We start from the raw sequence: 23221 nt of genomic DNA, 5'->3' as shown, positions 1-23221 counted from the left end.
GGCAACAACAGGTGTAGAGACCCATGAATGGTGGGACACCTCATAATGGACAAAGCAGTTGTAGAGACCAAGGAACCCAGTGCAGAAATGGCGGGAACCCTTCATAATGAGACACCAGGCATAGAGACCCAGTGCAGGAATGGTGGGAACCCCTCATAATGCGGAACCCTTCATAATGAGACACCAGGCGTAGAGACCCAGTGCAGGAATGGCGGAAACCCCTCATAATGCGGAACCCCTCATAATGGCAACAACAGGTGTAGAGACCCAGGAATGGTGGGACACCTCATAATGGATAAAGCAGGTGTAGAGACCAAGGAATGGTGGGACACCTCATAATGGATAAAGCAGGTGTAGAGACCAAGGAATGGTGGGACACCTCATAATGGATAAAGCAGGTGTAGAGTAAGGAATGGTGGGACACCTCTTAATGGATAAAGCAGGTGTAGAGACCAAGAAACTCAGTGCAGAAATGGCGGGAACCCTTCATAATGAGACCAGGCATAGAGACCCAGTGCAGGAATGGCGGGAACCCCTCATAATGGACAAAGAAGGTGTAGAAGCCCAGGAACTGAGTGCAGGAAAGGTGGGAGCCCCTCATGTTGGGCACAGCAGATGTGCACACCTGGGATCTGAGCACAGAGCTGCTGGGAACCCTTCATAATGAACACAGCAGAGAGATATTAGAAATGGTTTAACTCTTCAGCATCTACTAAACACTGAAATATCAGTTCTGGGTGGACTAACCCTTTAATACCATGACTCCGCTCTTCAATTTTTCTTAGATATCTGTATAATACAGGAACCCGCTAATGGTAATGTTTAGCCACATAGTTCCTCTGTATGTGAACAGGATGCTGCTCGCTGCTCGTCAGACAAAAAGCTGTGTGGTGACAATGACAAGGGGAGGGGCGTCCAATCTCCACCCCGGGACTTGTAATCCAGCTAAAAGTGAAAGCACCATCATAACAACAGCTTACAAGTGACGCTGCTGTAAGTATCTGCACCTAATCAAGATCTAACCTCCATGTCATTTATTTCTCTTGGATCGCCATGTAATCCTTTTTTTTTTTTTATTTGCTCTCTTCTAGGGCAGCTGTCGCTTCCATAAGAAAAAGGTAAATTTTAATTATTTCCCAAATGTTGCAAAATTAGCTGCTGTTTTATTTTTTTCTTTAAATTGTTGATGTATATCTCCCCGATGCCTCCAATGTGTATGTTTTATTGTGCAGCGAGGCACCCCGGCGGTTACTGAACCAGCCGCCAACAGGGAAATGGCAGCCTGTCCCAGCAACGAAAGGGTTAAACGTGTTGTCCGTTGTAGTTTTCGTGTTTATGTATTGTTCCTGTTTTATGGATTGTTTTTACCACTCGGGATGTCATGTGTCAATATTATTCTAGAAAACAGTCATTATCTTCGAATAACACGTCCAGCTTGTAGACTTTGTGTCGGGGAAGTGGCAGGTGACTTGTCACCATCCGTGGATTATTATTTTTTGCTGTAAACAAGGAAGTGGCGGCTGCTCTGAAATAAAACGATGTTTTGCATTTGAGGATAGGATTATTCTCTGCAGATTAAAGTTGGTCATAAATAGAAGGATCTGATTCGTGGACATGGTTGGATCCTTGTAAGATCTGTCCTTCACCCAACGTGCAGATCTGTTATTCTGTACATAATGGGAGATCAGCCTGTTACTGCCTTGCAGGGCAAAATCAAATGTTAGGCTATTTTTCTCTTCAGGTCAAGTGTTCTTCATAGAATGAATCAGGAACATACCACAATATGGCCACTAGATGGAGCTAACATAGTAAATACAATTATTTTTCTATGATCAACAGTGACATCTAGTAGCTGTGTCTGTCAATGAATGTAAGAGAAGTACTATTAATTTCCTATGATCCATAGTGCCCTCTACTGGCCCTAATCAGTTTTTTCTTATTTTATTGTTTTCTGCATAAATTAAGAACATTTGACTTGGAGATAAAACAGCTTAATAACATTTGCTTTTGCCCTATTTGCACAGAACGACTGTACATGCAGTTTCATAGGACAAACAGCTCTGCTTTTTATTTTTTTTATAAATACAAGTGTATATAAAGGCAAATTGTTTAGTTGTGGTTGGTGCGATTAGGGGTGGGCTCCTTTGCCAGGTTTATATTGGTTGGTGCGATTAGGGGTTTGCTCCTTTGCCAGGTTTATATTGCTGCCTGTATCTCCACTGGGAAGATTCACCCCTCTATTTGTCCTGGTGACCACTGACACAGAGGCAGAAATTGATGAGACATATAGGATTTTAGTTATTTTATTTACATGTTAAAGTGTATGCCAGATAAAGCTTTTTTTTTGGTTTAGGTAGAATTGGGAAGGGATAAAGCCGAACTCCAGGCAAACAGCTAAATACAAAGATGAAATGCATATATAGGATCTGTTTTACCTATCAAAGCATTATTTTTTCTGTTTGTCCAGTCTTGAGATTTACACTGCTCTGTTACACAACACATTCATGTCTGGTCTGACCTGATTTTTCTCTGCTGCAGTTAGGTAACCCTTATGCCGTGTACACACGGTTGGACTTTCTGGCAGAAAAGGTCCAATGGAATCATTTCATCGGATATTCCAATCGTGTGTGGGCTTCAGTTGACTTTTTTTTTTTTTTATTCTGACGGACCTAGAAATACAACATGTTTTAAATCTTTCAGACCGAATTGATTCCTATCTAGAAAACTGTTCGTCTGTATGCTATTTCGATGTACCAAAAACAACGCAAGGGCAGCTATTGGCTGCTGGCTATTGAACTTCCTTTTCTAGTCTCGTCGTACGTCATCGCGTTCTAAACGATCGGACTTTGGTGTGATCGTGTGTAGGCAAGGCCGTTTCAGCGGAACTCAGTCGGAAAGACCGTCAGAGTTTATTCTGATGGAAAGTCCAGTCGTATGTACGTACGCGGCATAACAGGTCTTGTCCCACCCCCAACCTGTGACTGGACAGTGAAAGGAGAAGCAGAAGATGATGGTGAGCTCATTTCACTATAACTCTGCTCTCTCCAGCTGTCAGAATGCTCCTTACACTACAGAAAAGCTGAGTGACTTGTTATACGTCTTCTCCCTCCCTCAGTCTGTGCTCTGGTGTGCAGGGATTGCAAGTAACTGATACTAAATTTCATTTCAGGCACTTAAACTGCTTGTGTTTAAAATAAATAAACATAACAATATATTAATGATTACAGACCTGCATCTATTTATGTCTTCTATATCTGATTGGAGTTCTATCTCAAAATCCCTATTGGGTTTCTTCTGCTATCTATGTCCCCAGGGGAGGTTTTCTGTCCTAGAGACACAGCAGGGAATTAGAGGAAATCTCTCCCAGTGACTACATTTCATCTTAGAAGATGGTTGCTCTGGTGACAACTCAAATCATTTGCACTAGCTTTAACTTGTTAGTGTCATTTCCAAATGTTTAATCTGCAGCTTTAATTATCTACTTGCTGACCTTTGTATGTGTATGTGGCCTGTCAGTAAGTGGTCATACCAAGATCCTGGCTGCGGCCGTAGCTCTCTTTTTAGTCTTCCAGTTTATTTGTCTCTCTCCTTAGCTTTTCATCTCTCTCTCTCTCTCTCTCATCTTCTCTTTCTGACTCTCTCGTTCTTTCTTCCTTCCTCCTCTCTCAGACTCTCTTGTTCTTTATTTCTCTTTCCTCTCTCTCTCTCATTCTTTATCTCTCTCTCTCTCAGACTCTCTCGTTCTTTATCTCTCTCTCGTTCTTTATCTCTCTCTCGTTCTTTATATCTCTCTCTCGTTCTTTATATCTCTCGTTCTTTATCTTTCTCTCTCGTTCTTTATCTCTCTCTCGTTATTTATCTCTCTATCTCTCTGTCTCATTCTTTATCTCTCTCTCGTTTTTTATCTCTCTCTCTCGTTCTTTATCTCTCTCTCGTTATTTATCTCTCTATCTCTCTGTCTCATTCTTTATCTCTCTCTCTCTCTCTCTCATTCTTTATCTCTCTCTCTCGTTCTTTATCTCTCTCTCTCGTTCTTTATCTCTCTCTCGTTCTTTATCTCTCTCTCTCTCTCTTGTTCTTTATCTCTCTCTCTCGTTCTTTATCTCTCTCTCTTGTTCTCTATCTCTTTCTCTCGTTCTTTATTTCTCTCTCTGATTCTTTATCTCTCTCTCTCTCTCTTGTTCTTTATCTCTCTCTCTCATTCTTTATCTCTCTCTCGTTCTTTATCTCTCTCTCATTCTTTATCTCTTTCTCGTTCTTTATCTCTCTCTCTCGTTCTTTATCTCTCTCGTTCTTTATCTCTCTCTCTCTCTCTCGTTCTTTATCTCTCTCTCTCTCTCGTTCTTTATCTCTCTCTCGTTCTTTATCTCTCTCTCGTTCTTTATCTCTCTTGTTCTTTATCTCGCTCTCGTTCTTTATCTCTCTCTCGTTGTTCATCTCTCTCTCTCTCGTTCTTTATCTCTGGTTCTTCATCTCTTTCTCTCGTTCTTTATCTCTGGTTCTTCATCTCTTTCTCTCGTTCTTTATCTCTATCTCGTTCTTTATCTCTCTCTCTCGTTCTTTATCTCTTTCTCGTTCGTTATCTCTTTCTCGTTCTTTATCTCTCTCTTGTTCTTTATCTCTCTCTCGTTCTTTATCTCTTTCTCGATCTTTATCTCTCTCTCATTTTTTATCTCTCTCGTTCTTTATCTCTCTCTCGTTCTTTATCTCTCTCGTTCTTTATCTCTCTCTCGTTCTTCATCTCTCTTTCTCTCTCTGGTTCTTTATCTCTCTCTCTCTCGTTCTTCATCTCTCTCTCTCGTTCTTTTTCTCTCTCTCGTTCTTTATCTCTTTCTCGTTCTTTATCTCTCTCTCTTGTTCTTTATCTCTCTCTCTCTGGTTCTTTATCTTTCTCTCATTCTTTATCTCTCTCTCGTTCTTCATCTCTCTCTCTCTCTCTGGTTCTTTCTCTCTCTCTGGTTCTTTCTCTCTCTCTGGTTCTTTATCTCTCTCTCTCGTTCTTTATCTCTCTCTCTCTCTCTATCTTTATCTCTCTCTCTCATTCTTTATCTCTCTCTGGTTCTTCATCTCTTTCTCTCGTTCTTTATCTCTTTCTCGTTCTTTATCTCTCTCTCATTCTTTATCGCTCTCGTTCTTTATCTCTCTCTCGTTCTTTATCTTTCTCTTGTTCTTTATCTCTCTCTCTCGTTCTTCATCTCTCTCTCTCTTTGGTTCTTTCTCTCTCTCTCTCTCTCTCTCTGGTTCTTTATCTCTCTCTCTCTCGTTCTTTATCTCTCTCTGGTTCTTCATCTCTTTCTCTCGTTCTTTATCTCTCTCTCGTTCCTTATCTCTCTCTCTCGTTCTTTATCTCTCTCTCTCTCTCTGACTCTCATTCTTTATCTCTCTCCCCCCTCTCTCTCGTTCTTTATCTCTCTCTCGTACTTTATCTCTCTCTGTTTCTTTATCTCTCTCTCGTTCTTTATCACTCTCTCGTTCTTTATCTCTCTCGTTCTTTATCTCTCGTTCTTTATCTCTCTTTTTCCCCTCTCTCTCTCCTGTTCTTTATTTCTCTCACGAACTCTCCTTTTCTTTCTCTCTTTCCTCTCTCTTATTCATTCTTTCTCTTCCTCTCTCTTTCTTTTTCTCTTTCCTTTCTCTCTTCTTTGTTTGTTTTCTCTCTTGCTCTCTCCCCGTCTCTCCCTTCCACACCCAGTTCTATCCTGGAGATCCTGTGTAGACGCCCGTATTGTACCTGTACACAGTGATGTCCCCTCCCCTTTTTTCTTCTTGTAGGTGACAGTTGCAGTGAAATATTCAGCACTGTGTACTACAGATATCTCACAGAGAGAGACATGCAGTGACATTTCTGCTCCTTTCTTGTATTGCACAGTTAATATCACCATGACCACTGGACATTTTCACTAAAATTCCACAGATGTGACAGACTGAACTATGACAGTATGAAATACACAGCGGCCGGAGGCTGTACTGAGTGGTATTGCTGTTTAGGGCCCTGTACATTCAGAGGAGTATGCTAGGGTCTCAGAATTCTTGAATTATGTGCATACATCCCAGAACACACACAGCCCTAAATGTGAATACCATTGGGTACAATGTCCAGCCATTGTGTATTTCAGCCTGTCATTAATTTTCGATTTTCGATTTAAGGCACATGAAAACCTAATGTGTATAAAACTGTAAAAGACTAAAGCCTCGTACAAACGATCGGACTTTCCGATGGAAAATGTGTTATGACAGGCTTTTGGCGGTTCATTTCGACCATTTGTATGCTCCATCTGACAATTGTTGTCAGATTTTCCATGGACAAATGTTGGCTAGCAGGTTTTAAAATTTTCCGCGGAAAAAGGTCTGTTGTCGGATTTTCTGAGCAGGTGTACACAAGTCCGTCGGACAAAAGTCCAAAGTACAAACACGCATGCTTGGAAGCAAGGACGAGCCAGAAGCGGTCGGTCTTATAAACTAGCGTTCGTAATGGAGAATTAACATTCGTGACGTGGCAAATTATGAAATATTGAAATGCAGCGCACAATTCTCTTCTTCTTTAATGGGATAATAATGAAGCTGCTTTGCTGGTGATAATGATGGAGTTATTGCAAATTCATTTTCAAAGGCTTTTTTTTTTCTAGTGATATAAAGAATAATATTATTATGCTTTTTTTTTTTTTTTTTTTTTTTGGGCAAGTTACAACACCATTATCCTATAGTTTTTAAGATAAAAGATACAACTATGTCGGTGTCCCTTGTTAATTTTACATTGTATTTTTTAAATGTAACTGCCTACTCTCAAACTGTCATTCGAAGTAAAACACATAGCCAGGTATTATTCTCCACAATTTTTTATTGTGCATTAAAAAACAAAACACATAAAATTAGTAGGGCTGTGGAAATTAAGGATTAATTCCTCGATCAATCGATAATTTTTTTTTGATTTATCAAAATTCTTTTGATCGGTACTCACCTCTCCGCCGGTTTCCTGGTCTTCAGGGAGTTCTGTCGGAGATCCGGTGACATCACGGGCATCCGCATCACTGGACTCCTCCCCCCCTTCCCCAAGTGCCGCCATCTGCTAACGAAGGGAAGGGGGGGGGGGAGTCCAGTGAAGTTGAAGTTCTGATTGAACGTAACGCGTACGGAGGAGGAGCTACGCATGACGTCACCTGCTGCTGCCCTACGGAACTAACATGATTGCCGGCTTTACATGCTGTGTTTTTATCATCTTTATGTGAGTAGTTTGTGTTTGAACACAAAAATAAAATCTTAAGCAGTGAGCGCTTAGATCTTTTCTTTCTATCCATGACCTGGCATCCTTGCTGAGATCTAAGGAGACGTGAGAGAAGTTTATGGTCCGTGTTAACCCTTTTGATACCCGCTTGCATGACCATCTGTTTGCACAGGGGTCCATTCCATAAGGTGAGAGTGATTAGTTAGACCGGAGGTGGAGGGATTGTCACTCTACTGTGGAAAAAAAATTACTTACGTGAGTGCTACATTTTGAATTTAAATTATATTTGTGTGAACTGTGAAGTTAAGTCATGGATTGTGGACACTAACTAGTGTCGGGTGATTGTATATACAGTGCCTTGCGAAAGTATTTGGCCCCCTTGAACTTTTCAACCTTTTGCCATATTTCAGGCTTCAAACATAAAGATATAAAATTTAAATTTTTTGTGAAGAATCACCAACAAGTGGGACACAATTGTGAAGTGGAACGAAATCTATTGGATAATTTAAACTTTTTTAGCAAATAAAAAACTGAAAAGTGGTGCGTGCAAAATTATTCGGCCCCTTTACTTTCAGTGCAGCAAACTCACTCCAGAAGTTCAGCGAGGATCTCTGAATGATCCAATGTTGTCCTAAATGACTGATGGTGATAAATAAAATCCACCTGTGTGTAATCAAGTCTCCGTATAAATGCACCTGCTCTGTGATAGTCTAAGAGTTCTGTTGAAAGCACAGAGAGCATCATGAAGACCAAGGAACACACCAGGCAGGTCCGTAATACTGTTGTGGAGAAGTTTAAAGCCGGATTTGGATACAAAAAGATTTCCCAAGCTTTAATCATCCCAAGGAGCACTGTGCAAGCGATCATTTTGAAATGGAAGGAGTATCAGACCACTGCAAATCTACCAAGACCTGGCCGTCCCTCTAAACTTTCAGCTCAGACAAGGAGAAGACTGATCAGAGATGCAGCCAAGAGGCCCATGATCACTCTGGATGAACCGCAGAGAACTACAGCTGAGGTGGGAGAGTCTGTCCATAGGACAACAATCAGTCGTACACTGTACAAATCTGGCCTTTATGGAAGAGTGGCAAGAAGAAAGCCATTTCTCAAAGATATCCATAAAAAGTCTCGTCTAAAGTTTGCCACAAGCCACCTGGGAGACACACCAAACATGTGGAAGAAGGTGCTCTGGTCAGATGAAACCAAAATCAAACTTTTTGCCCACAATGCAAAACGATATGTTTGGCGTAAAAGCAACACAGCTCATCACCCTCAACACACCATCCCCACTGTCAAACATGGTGGTGGCAGCATCAAGGTTTGGGCTTGCTTTTCTTCAGCAGGGACAGGGAAGATGGTTAAAATTGAGGGGAAGATGGATGCAGCCAAATACAGGACCATTCTGCATGAAAACCTGTTGGAGTCTGCAAAAGACCTGAAACTGGGACGGAGATTTATCTTCCAACAAGACAATGATCCCAAACATACAGCAAAATCTACAAAGGAATGGTTCACAAATAAACGTATCCAGGTGTTAGAATGGCCAAGTCAAAGTCCAGACCTGAATCCAATTGAGAATCTTTGGAAAGAGCTGAAAACTGCTGTTCACAAACGCTCTCCATCCAACCTCACTGAGCTCGAGCTGTTTTGCAAGGAAGAATGGGCAAGAATTTCAGTCTCTCGATGTGCAAAACTGATAGAGACATACCCCAAGCCACTTGCAGCTGTAATCGCAGCAAAAGGTGGCTCTACAAAGTATTAACGCAAGGGGGCCGAATAATTTTGCACGCCCCACTTTTCATTTTTTTATTAGTTAAAAAAGTTTCAAAAATCCAATAGATTTCATTCCACTTCACAATTGTGTCCCACTTGTTGGTGATTCTTCACAAAAAATAAATTTTTTATATCTTTATGTTTGAAGCCTGAAATGTGGCAAAAATTTGAAAAGTTCAAGGGGGCCGAATACTTTCGCAAGGCACTGTAGTGTATACCACATTTACCACTGACTAATGTAGAGTTGCAATGCAAGGAGATCAGCTAAAAGTAGTTGGATCTGTATGTGTGTTATAATTAATCGAAATTAGTCAATTAATCGATTTTAAAAAAATGATTAATCGAACACGAAAATTTTAATCAGTAACAGCCCTAAAAATTAGACATGCTATCTGCCAATAGAACTTAATGAAAAAGTGCATTCTATGCATCCAAAAATAAAGAAAATATACCAAATCAAATCATTATTCAACCAAAAAAATAATGTCAAAGCAATAACCCCAAGGCCAATAATAAATAACACGTTATCTCCTTTGATTCCGCAACATGGCTGGTTTACAAACGGAACAGAAACAAACTGAAAAGTGCAAAATAAAGAAAGCGCGAATCAACACTCACCAAACTTCTACTAACACAAAATTAACAGAAGGAACCCAAAGGGTGGCGTTTAAGAGCTGAAAAAACACGTAGTACGTCACTATATTTGTGTTTGTTGGCCGACAATTCCTTGCCATGTGTATGCAAGGCAAGTTTGGGCCAACGCCCTTCGCACAAAAGGCCGCGGTTTTGTTGGCCAACAATCCAATCGTGTGTACGAGGCTTTAGCCCACAATCTCACGCAGCCACCAGCTAGTTCAGGGAAGATCACTACAGTACTAGATGGTGTCTTGTGTTGTGTAAATGACAGAAGCTGGGGGTGCAGGACCGATTATTCACAAAAACAATAGTCGACATAGATAGAATAATGTATTCTATCTCATCCTTTATGGTTATATAAAGTGTAGTGCTTAAAATGGCTGAAACAATAACATAGCTAAACTAATGTTAGTGCTATCATGTGTAAAAAGGACACACTAAATAGTGATAGGTGCTGATAGCCAATCTTATGACACACTAAATACTGACAATACTAGCAACCAATCTTATGACATACTAAGTAGTGATAGATACTGACAACCAATCTTATAATAAAGAGGTGTCGGAGAAAAATAATAAACAATAAAGGAATGACTGGTGTAATGACACTAGAATCATACATATATGAACATAAATTAAAATAAACATAAAATAAGCTGTCCAAAAGCAGATTTCAACATTGAAGCAATGAACTACAAAAAAAAGTTATATAGCAAAAAAGCATATTTAAGGGAAAAAGTCCATTTAAAGATCGTGCCAAAAGTCCCAAGTGATTGGTCAGAAGTTTGCACACTCTTCATATGACCGAGAAAACACAATATCTTGCAATCATCAATGTGACAAGACCACCACCAGTGAAGATGTGAGCTTACCAGATAGCTCGGACCCAACAGAACATATGTTCTATGAGTCAATAGAGCTTGTCAGCAGACAGCCAAAAAACGATCCCTGCAGATGTGTCCCAAAAATTTTGGAGACGGGTCCGTCTCCGCTCGGAATCGTAAACAAAAGCCAGGCCAAGGTCATACACAGGGGGGTCAGCAGATGGGTAAGGATGGGAAACCAACAGGACAGGGAGAAGATGGATGGATGGGCTGCAGAGCAGAGATCCAAGGCAAACCGGAGACAGGAGGGATAGGTCCAGGATGGGCTCGGGATAGAGATCGGGTCGGGTTGGATCGGATGCAGGCTCAAGGTCAGAATACAGGCAACAAGGTCAAGGTCTTATCTCCTCCTTTATCCCTCAGTGCCTGAAACATGTTTAATGACCGGTATTATACAATGCAGCAGAGTCTGCAGTTGCATTCCTATTCTCAGCTTGATTTCTGTAGTGGTGGAGATGATGAAAATCGAATATAAATATTATAATATATTCACTGAAAGTCTGCTATATATTCCATAAATATTGAATGAGAGTTTGTATCTTTATCTGGAAATCACTAAGGTTATGCTTACACTTGCAGTTCAGGGGTTGTACACTAATGCCCCGTACACACGATCAGAAAATCGTACAGAAAATACTACTTTCGAAGCGATCATATGATAATCGGATTGTTAGTACAGAGCTTTCGAGAGCCGATCAGGACCGTTCATCCAATATTATTCTATTGGACATGCACACATTTTTTTTTTATATGATGCCAGATCGTACGATTTTCATTTAATCAGTACAGCTATCGTTCGCAAATGCAATAAAAATGCATTACAACACATGACATCACTTCTTTTCATCAATTTTTTCTGTTGTATGGGAATTTCCGTGACTTTAGTAAATGCATCAGATTCAATCTGAGATTAGCGTGCAAAAAAAAACAGACAATCATTTGTCCGATAATCTCATCCTGTGTACGGGGCATTACCAAGGCTCTTTGCAGCACAACTAGAATTGTATCCCCTGTTGCATTCAGCCAGAAGCACCACCTGCCAAACTCAATACGTTTCAGGCTGGGTTCACACTAATGCAAATTTAATGCGGGTTTTAGGAAACTGTGAGTGGCTCTCAATGGTGCCAGTTCACACATGTCCGGGGCGGGCGTGGTGCGCATTGCACAGGGGTCCTGTGCATCTTTGGCTCCATTCCAGGTCCAAATTTAGGCAAAAATTCAGACCTGATTCGTCCCTGTAACAGAGAACAAGACCCCTGCTGTGAGCCACATCCGAAGACAGTGTGAATCCAGCCTCAAGTTAATGGACCATGCTGTACTTGCCCTATAATAATGTGCATACAGGCAGTGCAGTGGTGCTGGCTTTCAAGGGTTAAACAAGTGGTATGGAAGGGACATTACGTCTGTCAAATGCCCTATGAAAAATGATTCATCACGATCACTCTTCTGTGGGTGATGTTAAATGAGGTACACACACATACCAAAAATTTTCTACGTGTATACCGCTGTCTGTTCAACTGAAGACAGTCCAATGACTGGCTTCTGTCAAAGGTCCTGCTGGAAATCATAATTCGATCAGCGCTTATAGCCAATGGCTGCAAGCACTGATCTGTGTATTCTGGCAGTGGGGGGGATTCCCTGCTATCAGAATACAATAGCACAGCACGGAGATCCCTCCATCCACATTACTTGTATTGATGTGAGGACATTTCAGGCTTTTTTTTTGTTGTTTTTCATTCAACCCACTGGCTGAACGGAATTTTTTTTTTAACAAGCCCTAAAGGACGAGTGCTCACATGTGCAGCAGTTCACTAACCGGATAAAGTAACATATTATTACAGAGACTGTAATACTATATTTATTGAGGCAGTACGTTACTCAGCAATGGCAGCATGCATTGAGGATGTAAATGAGATCCCTGGATTTCTGAATTATACTGTATATTTGTGTGTAATAAGGAGTCTATAGAAACAATGAGCCAGGAGAATTGTATACATAGTGTCAGTTGTCTTCTTAACACTATTTGTCATCACTGCCAACTGGCTGCGGGGTGAAAGGTGATACCGTCTCTACATGTCTGCAGGGCGTGCTGCTACTGTGTCCCTGGTGCGCGCACACTCGCGCCTTTCTGTTGTGTGATGTTCTCATTTCCGCGTTGAGTTCAGGGATTAGGTCACGTCTGGGGAGAGCAGAAACTGGGCTGACTATGTATCCATGCAAATGGCCAGTCACCATTTGTTTGCTATTTAAATGGCATTTTGCATACGCAGCTGGTAAAATGAAAGATTGTTTGTGTTAGGATCAATCCATGGGAGACGTGTCCTGAATAATATGACCTCATTATTATCAGCCGCTCCGAGAGGTTAATGGATGTTGTAAGCCCTTTAGGAGAAAGCAGTTTTTAGGGCTGCAGTGCAAGTGCATTCAATAACAATACAATTAAAATATAAATCTTATAATAAAATAAGATCCCCAGTCCATATACACTATATTGCCAGAAGTATTGGGAATTGGGATACACATCCAAATCATTGGATTCAGGTGTTCCAATCACCTTCATGGCCACAGATGTGTAAAATCATGCACCTAGGCATGCAGACTGCTTGTAAAAACATTTGTGAAAGAATGGATTGCTCTCAGGAGCTCAGTGAATGCAATTGTGGTACCATGATAGGTTGCCACCTGTGCAAAAGGTCCTTCCGTGAAATTCCCTTGCTACTAAATATTCCATGGTCAACTGTTAGTGGCATTATAACAAAGTGGAAGCAACTTTGAACAACAGCAACTCAGCCACAAAGTGGTAGGCCATGTAAAAAGACAGAGCAGGGTCAGCGCATGCTGAAGCGCACAGTGCGCAGAAGTCACCAACTGTCTGCAGAGTCAACAGCTACAGTCCTCCAAACTTCGTGTGGCCTTCAGATTAGCACAACAACAGTGCATAGAGCGCTCCATGGAATGGGTTTCTATGGCCAAGCAGCTGCATCCAAGCCTTACATCACCAAGTGCCATACAAAGTGTTGGATGCAGTGGTGTAAAGCACACTGCCACTGCACTCTAAAGCAATCTAGACGTGTTCTCTGGAGTGAAAAATCACGCTTCTCTGTCTGGCAATCTGAAAGTGTCTGGGTTTGGTGGTTGCCAGGAGAGCAGTGCTTGCCTGACTGCTTTGTGCCAAGTGTAAAGTTTGGTGGGGGGGATTATGGTGCGTGGCTGCTTTTTAGGGGTTGGGTTTGGTTCCAATGAAGAGAACTCTTAAGGTGTCAGCATACCAAGACTTTGGACAATTTCATGCTCCCAACTTTGTGGGAACAGTTTGGGGATGGCCCCTTCTTGTTCCAACATGACTGCGCACCAGTGCACAAAGCAAGATCAATAAAGACATGGATGAGCGAGTTTGGGGTGGAGGAACCTGACCTCAACCTGATAGAACACCTTTGGAATGAATTAGAGCGGAGACTGCGAGCCAGGCCTTCTGGTTAAAAATCAGTGCCTGACCTCACAAATGCATTTCTGGAAGAAAGGTCAAACATTCTCATAGACACACTCCTAAACCTTGTGGACAGCCTTCTCAGAAGATTTGAAGGTTGTATGCGCATAAAAGCATACATATATATATATACATACATACATACATACACTGTGTGTGTGTGTGTGTGTATATACAGTATGTGTTTAAACATTGTGTCTTCATTAAAAGTGCTCAAAATGAATGGCACTACAGTGTGTGAGTTGTGATACTGCAGTGCAGATAGGTCCTATCCAAGAGCAAAAGTAGTGAACCGCAAGCCACACCGAGCAGTCTTGTACATCAAAGAGATGATAGCAACCTCAGTCTATCTTCACCTCGGCCACAAACCGACACGTTTCACCCTGCCTACAGAGCTTTGTCATGGCAAGGCGAAACATGTTGGGACTAGTGATGCACCGAAATTTCGGCCGCCGAAACATATCTGCCGAAAATGCCCTTTTCGGCAATTTGCCGAAAGAGAAAAACGGCCGATAATGGAGCCGAAAATGGGGTGTGGCCTGGGTGGGGGCGGGGCTCCGCCCCCTCCGGCCCTGGTGACGCCCATCATGGGGGGTGTATAGCGCAGGAGAGCCGCCTCCGCCGCCTGTTTGATCACAGCACCGGGAACATCACAGCTTTCATTTCAATAGCTGTGTGTTCCCGGCCGCGCGCCGTCACACACAGCCCCTCCCCCTTGTCCGGGCACTTGGATAGACAGATCATCCGCAGGATTGGACGGGTGATCTGTCTATCAAAGTGCCCGGACAAGGGGGAGGGGCTGTGTGTGACTGTGCACGGCCGGGAACACACAGCTATTGAAATGAAAGCTGTGATGTTCCCGGCGCTGTGATCAAACAGGCGGCGGAGGTGGCTCTCTTCCCTGCACAGGCTGGCTGCAAAATGGGACACGCTGGCTGCAAAATGGGACACGCTGGCTGCAATGGGGCACAGGCACACTGGCTGCAATGGGGGACACTGGCCTGAAAATGGGGGATGCCTCCTGTACCACGTCCTCTGTCTCTGACCATCTCCTGTACCATGTCCCCAGTCTGACCATCTCCTGTACCGTGTCCCCAGTCTCTGACCATCTCCTGTACCGTGTCCCCAGTCTCTGACCACCTCCTGTACCATGTCGCCAGTCTCTGACCACCTCCTGAACCATGTCGCCAGTCTCTGACCACCTCCTGAACCATACCGCTAGTCTCTGACCACCTCCTGAACCATACCGCCAGTCTCTGACCACCTCCTGAACCATGTCGTCAGTCTCTGACCACCTCCTGTACCATGTCGCCAGTCTCTGACCACCTCCTGTACCATGTCGCCAGTCTCTGACCACCTCCTGTACCATGTCGCCAGTCTCTGACCACCTCCTGTACCATGTCGCCAGTCTCTGACCACCTCCTGTACCATGTCGCCAGTCTGACCACCTCCTGTACCATGTTGCCAGTCTCTGACCACCTCCTGTACCATGTCCCCAGTCTCTGACCACCTCCTGTGCCATGTTCCCAGTCTCTGACCACCTCCTGTGCCATGTCCCCAGTCTCTGACCACCTCCTGTACCATGCCCCCAGTCTCTGACCACCTCCTGTACCATGTCCCCAGTCTCTGACCACCTCCTGTACCATGTCCCCAGTCTCTGACCACCTCCTGTGCCATGTTCCCAGTCTCTGACCACCTCCTGTGCCATGTCCCCAGTCTCTGACCACCTCCTGTACCATGCCCCCAGTCTCTGACCACCTCCTGTACCATGTCCCCAGTCTCTGACCACCTCCTGTACCATGTCCCCAGTCTCTGACCACCTCCTGTACCATGTCCCCAGTCTCTGACCACCTCCTGTGCCATGTTCCCAGTCTCTGACCACCTCCTGTGCCATGTCCCCAGTCTCTGACCTCCTCCTGTACCATGTCCCCAGTCTCTGACCACCTCCTGTACCATGTCCCCAGTCTCTCACCACCTCCTGTACCATGTCCCCAGTCTCTGACCATTTCCTGTATAAAAATATTTTTTAAAAACAGTCATTTTCGGTATCGGTGCTGTTTCGGTATCGGTTTCGGTTTTCGGCCTAGTGTATTTTTCATTTTCGGTATCGCTTTCGGCACCAAAAAAACCCATTCGGTGCATCCCTAGTTGGGACAGAGATAGACTGAGGCTGCTTTTATCTCTTTGATGAACAGGATTGCTGGGTGTGCAGCTTGCGATTCACTACGTTTGTTCTCAGACACTACAAGCAGTTTAGATGGATTCTCTACCCAGCCATGCTCCCTGGATAGAATCCATTGGACATGGCTGTATACGCCAGAGCGGGGAGCTGAAGCTTTTACTAGGTTCTCAGATAAGCCCTACACCTGATATTGAATTCACCCATGTGTGTTATAAAAACAATATATAAAATGATTAGTCACATTAGCACATATTGTTACCATTCATTTCAACAACAATCCTTCCATAAGATTTTATGTGCATTTAACATATTTTATTTGTTATTTACCTGTAAAAGTCTCTTCTGTGTAAACTGTGTAAAGCCCCAAGACTAATGCTGGGTGTTGCCATTTTGGATATAATGTCAGCAGCCCCAGCAGATTCAGAGCTGTCACGTGACACTCAGCATAGGTGTTAAACTGGCAGCGCTCCAGCTGTTGTGGAACTGCAATTCCCATGAGGCATTGCAAGGCTGACAGTTACAAGCATGACTCCCACAGGCACCTGTAATTCCACAACAGCTGGAGAGCCGCCAGTTTGACATCCCTGCTCTACAGTATTTAACATCACTCCTCCCTGGTTATATATAGGGAGGTGAGAGAAGGAGCTGGGCCAGCATAGACAGTAATTCGAGAGAAGAGGAGAGGGCTATGATGTGCGAGGAGGGAGGTGGCTGTGCTAGGTAATAGACTCTTCCTGGAGTAGTCACATTTTCTAGAACGTTCAAAGACACATGGCAAGTGAATAAAAAATAATTTATGGAAATAAAAGCACTGCAAATAATAATTTAAAATACTTGACTCTTCTTTGCTTTTGACTGAAATATCAATGACAATTACCACTGTGCCTGATTGTTTGAATTATTACAAACCTCTCACAAACATGTACAATCTCCTTTTACATCTGCTATCAACTATGTAGTAGAAGGACCTTTCTGATTCATAACAAATTAAATTGGTTGTTTTGAATTGTTCTCATACTCATAGGTGTGCACACAGGGTGTGCCAGGAGTGCCTGGGCACACCATATTCCCCCTTTTTTGTGCAGATTCCCCCTGCTGCTTGGCTGCAGTAAAAGGGACCGAGGAATCTCTGTCTCAAAAGTGAGACATCAGAGGTCTGTTCAGACCCCTGATATTTCACCAAAGCATCCCAATGGGGCTCTTAAAAAAAACTGTAAAAAAAATAATAAAAAGAATGTTAAAAAAAAATGAAACAATTTAATAAAATGGCAAGAGTAATAATAAAAAATAAAAATAAATAAAAATAACAACTGACACCAATCGTTGCCTATATATATATATATATATATATATATATATATATATATACTTTTCCACTGCCACTGGATCTCCTGAGCTCTTCCAACCGTCACACTGAGTCTTCCTCAAGCGTCATCCTCACTTCCCTGCTGTGTCCTTAGCTTGGCACTCCAGATACTTCTCAAGCGTCAAACCACTGGCCTGCTCGGTCCCTGGCTTGGCACACAAGGCTGCGCTGCAAGCGTCACCTCCGCTGGCTGGGTCCCTAGCTTGACTCCTGCTGAAGTTTCCCGATTCTTCACCATCCCCGGCTGCTGAGAATACTGCTTCGGTACTTGCTTCAGCTACTCACTGTGGTCCCTGGTAATAAGTTGATGACAACTTGCCCTCTACCTCCGACCAGGACAGGTTCTCTGGCAGGCAGAACCGTCACTACTGGTTGAACTGCAAACCACAATCCCAACCCTACACTGCTCTATTGCTTCTGGATAGGCCCTCAGACAGCCTAGCAGCTAAATGTCCCCAGGATAGGCCTCAGGCTCTGGCCTAGCAGCCCGAGGCAGCACAACACACATCCACCCAGACAGCCATCCAGGTTGCACAGAACATAGATCACCTGACTCCACCCAAATATATAGGTTATCCCAGCAGGCCAAGGGATTTAAGAAACCCTTGCCCATTGGCTAAGATACCCCATTCATTCCTAATCTGTCCTTTCATTGCCCTTGTCATATCTAATGTTGCCAGCTACCTGGCCACCTAGCGGCAGAAGAGAGAAGTGGAGCAATTCCAGACTTAGGGTTGAACCAATTGATCCCTAGCAATTAGCCCTAGCAATGAAGCAATACACTGAGCATATTAGTATAGGACTTTAGTACAGGACATTTTCAAACTGATAAACTGAGGTTTACCCACACCGCGGGTGCACTGAAGTGTACCTGCAAGCTTTCCTGTGGGTTTTCTGCACTTAGCCATAGACTTCTATTATATCCTGCTGTTTTACCACCCCCCACCCACCCAACTTTACATGTGAACAAGCCCTAATGGCTCATTCACAAGTGTAGCAGCACTGCTGCTCCTCTGAAAAGCTATCTGAGTGTGTGTTGACAGGTGGTTAGGAGGCGATATGTTCCCTTCTCACCACATGATTGCTGTGTAATGAACGCAATTGTAAGACGGTTGTGCAGCAATTCGAGGTTTAAATCGGGTGTGAGGAGGCGACGCTGTGCCCGGTGATATTTGACTTCTCCCTTGTTGCCCAGGTAGAGCTTCACCTCTGTAAGGTTGCCCACCCCTGTCCTATAGTGATGTAAGAACTGGTGGGGTGGACAGGGGCACAGTAGATTGACACATACAAAAGTGTTGGTTTGAAAAGAAACTTTACCCAGTGATTCCTCTTAAATGTAATAGAACAAGTCAATAAGGTTTTCTGGAGAGGTAAGTATATACTGTTTGCTTTACAGGCATAGGCGCTGTAGTTTGGTGACCGGGTCACATTAAATGAAGCATGCTAAGTAGTGTGTCAATACAACACTTGCAGATATTTGCTACGTCCTACACAGTTCACTCTCCCTGACAATGTCTTCATCTGCTTTCCTCTCCAAAAGAATGCCACCATCTTTATTCAGGCATCATCCAGAGTCACTGTCTACCTCCTGGGCTTCAGATACCAACTCTGAGATTACACAGTCTTGTCAATCCTGGTACCTGTGCAGGTCTTGATGGTGTTAACAAATGTCTGTCACAAATTATTCCCTTCTAGAGCCTCTCACTTTGTGTTACATGGTTGCAGTCTGATCACAGAGGGAGAGGAGACACTTCCTCCTCTCTGCAGCAGACTGATGACATCATCTCAGCCTAGGCAAAGTCATTTAGGCTGGGTTCACACTATTGCGAATTGGATGCAGATTTTTCCTGCATCCAATTCGCATAGCAGGAGATTGTGACCAGATCGGCTCTCTATGGAGCCAGTTCACACATCTCCACAGCGGCTCCGGTGCGAATTTCATAGGAGTACTGTGCGTCTTTTGGTCCTTTTCCAGTCCAAATTCAGCCAAAAATTCTGGTTGAAATCGGACCTGAAACGGTGAATGGAGATGCACCGGACCCCTGCTGTGAGCTGCTGCATTCTCCAGTGTGAACCCAGCCTTAGCTGGAGCCCAGGGATGGCTTTTTTAACCACTTGCTTACTGGGCACTTAAACCCCCCTCCTGTCCAGACCAATTTTCAGCTTTCAGCGCTGATGCACTTTGAATGAGAATTGCGTGGTCATACAACACTGTACCCAAATGAAATTTTTATCATTTTTTCCCCACAAATAGAGCTTTCTTTTGGTGGTATTCAATCACCTCTGCGTTATTTTTTTTTTATTATTTTTTTTTTTTATTTTGTCATAAAATTTTACAAACAGGTAATTTTTCTCCTTCATTGATGTACGCTGATGGGGCGGCAGTGATGGGCACCTATAGGTGGCCGTGATGGTCACTGATGGGTGGCAGTGATGGTCACTGATGGGTGGCAATGATGGGCAGTGATTGCTTACACTGATAGGTGGCACTGATTGCCACCACTAGTGAGCATTGATAGGTGGCACTTGTGGGCATTGATAAGTGGCACTTATGGGCATTGATAGGTGGCACTGATGGGCACTGGCAGGTGGCAATAACAGGTGGCACTGGCAGGGGCTACTGATTGGCACAGATTAGGTGCCAGTGATGCTTCCTCTTCGGTACTGATGTCCCTTTAACATAAGCCGGTGATCGGCTTTTTTTTTTCTCCTCATGCTGTCAGAGTGAGGAGAAAAAAAAACGCTTACCGAGCTTTTGTTTACATCATGTGATCAGCTGTCATTGGCTGACAGCTGATCACATGGTAAGGGGCCCCCTTACTCGGATCGGTGATCACCCGAATCTCAGTGACTCAGTGATCACAGGGCACTCCCCGCTCCCCACACAGGGAGCATGCACAGGGGAGGACATCCTATGACGTCCTACTAGAAATTGAGGTCCATGCTGCAGCCCTCATTCGGCTATGGCCCGGACCGCAAGTGGTTAAAGATAAAACTGTCAGATTTTCTGAAAATCTATACTGTTATTGTACATTGTGACGGGTCAGGAATGTATTCCTTCAGACATTTAGCCTGGGTTCACATTGCTGTGGGTTAGAAAGCGTGCAAGTTCAGCTGAACTCACACGATTTCAACCCGGAAATGCAGTCTGACTTGGGGGGGTTGCAGACATCTGTGCGGGTTTCTGCACAGATGTCTATACAAATCGCTTCCCAAAGTTGCCAAAAGTAGTACAGGAAATACAGTGCCTTGAAAAAATATTCATACCCCTTGAATTTTCCATATTTTGGCAGGTTACAACCAAAAACGTGGAAGCTGGTCAGAGTTGATGGGAAGATGGATGGAGCCAAATACAGGGCAATCTTAGAAGAAACCCTGTTAGCCCTTGTACACACGGTCGGAGAATCCGTCGGAATGTGTCCTATCGGACCGTGTCGTCGGATAATCCGACTGTGTGTGGTATGCATCGGACTGATTCCGTCCGAATATCCATCGGACCCAATTTTCCAACATGTTGGAAATATTTCCCGACCAACTGGTTTGATCAGACATACTTCGATCATGTGTAGCGAATTTTGATCGGACCAAGTGCCACGCATGATCAGATCAAATTCCTACATCAAAGCTATTGGCTACTAGCCTGAATGTAGTCCCATCGTAACAAAATTACGTCATCACGTTCTGAAAGATCGGATTTTTCGACAACTTAGTCCGACCGTGTGTATGCAACTGTTTCGGACACAATCCGTCGGAACTAAATCCGACGGACAAAATCCGAAGGATTTGGTTGGCAGAATCTCTGACCGTGTGTACAGGGGCTTAGAGTCTGCAAAAGACTTGAGACTGGGTGGGAAGTTCACCTTCCAACAGGATAATGACCCAAAACATACAGCCAGAACTACAATGGAGTGGCTTAGATCAAAGCATATTCATGTGTTAGAATGGCCCATGTCCAAAGACTTGCAGCGAAATTGTAGCGAAAGGTGGTTCTACAAAGCATTAACAAATGCACGCTTTGAAAATCATTTATCATTTTCCTTCCACTGCACAATTATGTGCCACTTTGTGTTGGTCTATCACATAAAATCCCAATAAAATACATTTATGTTTTTGGTTGTAACATGAGAAAATGGGGAAAATGTCAAGAGCTATGAATACTTTTTCAAGGCACTGTACTTTTGGGAATTGGTGCCATTGCCAGCAAAAGCCATCGATTTGACATGTCGAATCGCATGCCAAAATGCACCAATGTGAACCTAGGCTTAATGCTATAAAATATTACTTTAATATATAGTATAGGAATAGAAGATGTACAGTAGGAATTCTGCTTATGATTGTATAATATTGTACATCATATTCCATGGGCTCCCTTCCCCTGCTGTCCGCTATGGATTTTGGTGTGAAAAGACCAATTTAATGTGATCTTTTAATAAACAGGAAGTTGGAGGTGATCGCGACGGTTTTGCCTCCAGGTACTTTCTGTCTGCATCTGCTGTAACTGTAAATTTATTTTGCGTGTGTGAGAGATTTATAGCCTGCAAGGCAACTACACTGTTTATTTATCTCAGCATCTATAGTACTGAACGTTCCATTCTGTCATCATATGAACAAGGTCCAATCCAAGGGGATGTAAACACCATTCAGTGACTTGCCATGTCCAGTATCGAATAAAATGGACATGTTCTGGGCCTGAAGCCATGGAGCAAAGGAGTGCAAGCAGATAACGTCTGGCTATACAGGATATTACAAGATATCTGACAGGGGAAGAACAAAGGATACTACTGGTCTTTTGAAAATACATTCTGCCTGGCAGTCATACCTGCTGTAATGGCTTCTATGAGTTGTGAGTCACTGACTTGGGACATGCACTCAGCCAGGGAAGTCAAAACAAAATTTGAAGTCAATATATGCACTTTTATTCACTCAGGATTTAATATCGAAGCCATTAGTTCAGCATGACAGCCAGGAAACTAGCATATCTGCACATAATGGAGCAGTAGGGCCCATTCACATACATTAAATGCGTTGGTACACTGGCATTTAGAAGTGGGTTGGGAAAAGGGTTAATTGGAAACTTTCAGGACAAAATAACAAAAGTCTCTAGGCTCTTTATCCACTTGTGCAACTTGTCCTGTGACTTGGGACTGCAAGGTCGCATTACAAGTCGTACCCCATGATTTCCAATGAGTACCGTTCATATCTATGTGACTTCAAAGTAGTCCCTGCACTACTTTGGTCTCACTTTAATGCGACTTGAGGTCCATAGACCTCAAGAATACACAGGCATTGCTTCAAGTTGCATCAAAAATGCAGCACAAATCGCGCGACTTTCAGGTCTCAATATGGAAACCTAGGCTTAGGGTAAGTATACTTTTAAACCAAGTGCACTTATTCTTTTTTTCTCCCTTCCAAGGTCTTACCTAGCCTCTCCTGTCCCCAAATTTATACCAACCTCAATCCAACGGTCGGCTCTTTCAGTGCTTATTTACATTGACTGTCAAAAGTCTGCAGTGTCCCAGCTGCACCTGCATAATATCTCCCTATAGAATCCTATGCGGCCTCTAGACACAGACATATAAACGTCTCTGCTGATGTACTGCGCAGGCGTGGCCAGTAGTCTGCAGACTTTCATTGCAGATTGTAAACAAACACCAAAGTCTGTGACCGTTGT

At 43.4% G+C, this 23221-nt stretch overlaps 1 protein-coding gene across 1 annotated transcript in view; it reads left to right on the top strand.

Moving 5' to 3' along the window:
- The first annotated feature begins 908 nt into the window (after positions 1 to 908).
- LOC143960628 (uncharacterized) overlaps positions 909 to 23221 on the top strand; it is a 41935-nt gene continuing 19622 nt past the window's right edge. Inside the window, exons 1-2 of the mRNA XM_077469400.1 lie at positions 909 to 993; positions 1092 to 1118. The gene's annotated coding sequence lies outside the window, so the exon portion shown is untranslated. The remainder of the gene's footprint in view (positions 994 to 1091; positions 1119 to 23221) is intronic.

This window comes from Lithobates pipiens, unplaced genomic scaffold, assembly GCF_037356315.1.
Source record: "Lithobates pipiens isolate NorthernLeopardFrog02 unplaced genomic scaffold, aLitPip1_a1.2 Scaffold_8, whole genome shotgun sequence".
NCBI classification, from domain to species: Eukaryota; Metazoa; Chordata; class Amphibia; order Anura; family Ranidae; genus Lithobates; species Lithobates pipiens.
The sequence above is the reverse complement of the archived record's forward strand: the minus strand, read 5'-3'. Positions and strand labels throughout refer to the sequence as shown.